At 35.2% G+C, this 2987-nt stretch overlaps 1 pseudogene; it reads left to right on the top strand.

Moving 5' to 3' along the window:
• Positions 1-865: 865 nt before the first annotated feature.
• LOC740107 (small ribosomal subunit protein eS6-like) lies at positions 866-1626 on the top strand (annotated as a pseudogene).
• The last annotated feature ends 1361 nt before the right edge of the window (positions 1627-2987 follow it).

Raw genomic sequence — 2987 nt, 5'->3', positions numbered from 1 at the left:
TCATGGTAACCTCAAATCAAAAAACATACTACAGATACATTAAAAATAAAAAGCAAAAAATTAGACCACCTGAGAAAATCACCTTCACTAAAAGGAATACAGGAAGGAAGTAAAGAAGGAAGAGAAGACTGCAAAACCACCAGAAAACAAATAGCAAAAGTCCTTATTTATCAATAATAACATCAAATGTAAATGAACTAAAATCTCCAATCAAAATACATAGAGTGGCTGAATGGATGAAAAAATAAGACCTAATGATCTGTTGCCTACAACAAACATACTTCACCTATAAAGACACACATAGTCTGAAAATGAAGGGATAGAAAAAGATATACCATAGTTCACATTAAAATGTAAACCAAAAAAGAGCAGGAGTAGCTATATTTATATCAGACACAATAGATTTCAAGACAAAAACTTTATGAAGAGACAAACAACGTCACTATAAGTGGTCAACTCAGCAAGAGAATGTAACAATTTTAAATATATATACACCTATGCACCCAATACTGCAGCACCCAGATATATAAAGCAGATATTATTAGAGCTAAAGAGAGAGATAAGTCCCAATACAATAATAGTTGGAGACTTCAGCACCCCCCTTTCAGCATTGGACAGATCTCCCAGACAGAAAATCAACAAGGAAATATTGGATTTAATCTGTACTATAGACCAAAGGGACCTAATAGATATTTACAGGACATTCCATCCAATGGCTGCAGAATACACATTCTTCTCCTCACCACATGGATCATTCTCAAGGATAGACTGTATGTTAGGCCATGAAACAGTCTTAAAATATTTTTTAAAAATTGAAATTATAGCTATTTTCTGTGGTGCCTCAGAGGTGTTCAGCTGCTTCAAGATGAAGCTGAACATCTCCTTCCCAGCCACTTGCTGCCAGAAACTCATTGAAGTGGATGATGAACGCAAACTTCATACTTTTTATGAGAAGTGTATGGCTACAGAAGTTGCTGCTTATGCTCTGGGTGAAGAATGAAAGGGTTATGTGGTCCAAATCAGTGGTGGAAATGACTAACAAGGTTCCCCCATGAAGCAGGGTGTCTTTACCCGTGGCCGTGTCCGCCTGCTACTGAGTGAGGGGCATTCCTGTTACAGACCAAGGATAACTGGAGAGAGAAAGAGAAAATCATTTCATGGATGCCAGTCTGAGCGTTCTCATCTTGGTTATTGTAAAAAAAAAAAAAAAAAAAAAAAAAGGAGAGAAGGATATTGGATATTCCTGGACTGACTGATACTATGGTGCCTCGTCGCCTGGGGCCCAAAAGAGCTAGCAGAATCCACAAATTTCTCAATCTCTCTAAAGATGATGTTTGCCAGTATGTTGTAAGAAAGCCCTTAAACAAAGAATGTAAGAAACCTAGGACCAAAGCACCCAAGATTCAGCATCTTGTTAATCCATGTGTCCTGCAACACAAACAGTGGCGTATTGCTCTGAAGAAGCAGGGTACTAAGAAAAATAAGGAAGAGACTGCAGAATATGCTAAACTTTTGGCCAAGAGAATGAAGGAGGCTAAAGAGAAGCACCAAGAACAAATTGCAAAGAGACACAGACTTTCTTCTCTGCGAGCTTCTACTTCTAAGCCTGAATCCAGTCAGAAATAAAAATTTTTTGAGTAACAAGTAAATAAGATCAGATTCAAAAAAATGAAATTATATCAAATATCTTCTCTGACCACAATGAAATAAAATAGAAATCAATAGCAAGAGGAATTTTGAAAACTGTGCAAACACATGGAAATTAAACTCTATTCTCCTAAATGACCAGTGGATCAATGAAGAAATTAAGAAAGAAATTGAAAAAAAATTCTTGAAATAAACCATAATGGAAACACGACATACCAAAACATATGGGACACGACAAAAACAGTACTAAGAGGGAAGTTTATAGCTATAAGTGCCTACACCAAAAAAAGAAAATTTCAAACAAAAATTTAATGGTACGTTTTAAAGAACTAGAAAAGCAAGAGCAAACCAAACCCATAGTTAGTAGAAGAAAAGAAATAATAAACATCAGAGCAGAAATAAATGAAACCAAATCAAAAAAATACAAAAGATCAACAAAACAAAAAGTTGGTTTTTTGAAAAGATAAATAAAATTGACAAACCTTTAGCCAGACTAAGAAAAAAAGAGAGAGAAGACCAAAATAAATAAAATCATGGATGAAGAAGAAGACATTATAATCAATAGTGCAGAAATTAAAAGGGTCATTATGGGCTACTATGAGCAACTATATGCCAACAAATTTGAGAACCTAGAAGAAATGGATAAATTCCTAGACACATACAACCTACCAATACTGAATCAGAAAGAATTCCAAAACCTGAACAGATCAATAGCAAGGAACAAAATCAAAACCATAATAAAAAGTCTCCCAGCAAAGCAAACCCTGGAACCCAATGGTTTCACTGCTGAGTTTTACCATTTAAAGAAGAACTAAACCAATCATACTCAAACTATTCTGAAAAACAGAGGAGGAGGGAATACTCCCAAACCCATTCTATGAGGTCAGTATTACCCTGATATCAAAATCAGGCACCAAAACACACCACAAAAACAAAAACAAAAACAAAACAAAACAAAAAAACCCACAAAACCTACAGGCCAATATCTCTGATGAGCATTGATGCAAAAATCATCAACAAAATACTAGGAAACCAAATTCAACAACACATTGAACAGATAGTTCATCACGACCAAGTGGGATTTATCCCAGGGATGCAAGGGTGGTTCAATGTACACAAATCAATCTATGTGATACATCATATCAACAGAATGAAGGACAAAAATCATATGATCATTTCAATTAATACTGAAAGAGCATTTGGTATAATTCAGCATCCCTTCATTAGTACAAACCTTCAAAAAATTGGGTATAGAAGAAACATACCTCAACACAATAAAAGCCATGTATAGCGGAACCACAGGTAGTATACTGAATGGAGAAAATTGAAAGTCTTTCCTC

The sequence above is a fragment of the Pan troglodytes genome, chromosome X, assembly GCF_028858775.2.
Source record: "Pan troglodytes isolate AG18354 chromosome X, NHGRI_mPanTro3-v2.0_pri, whole genome shotgun sequence".
Classification (NCBI taxonomy): domain Eukaryota; kingdom Metazoa; phylum Chordata; class Mammalia; order Primates; family Hominidae; genus Pan; species Pan troglodytes.
The sequence above is the reverse complement of the archived record's forward strand: the minus strand, read 5'-3'. Positions and strand labels throughout refer to the sequence as shown.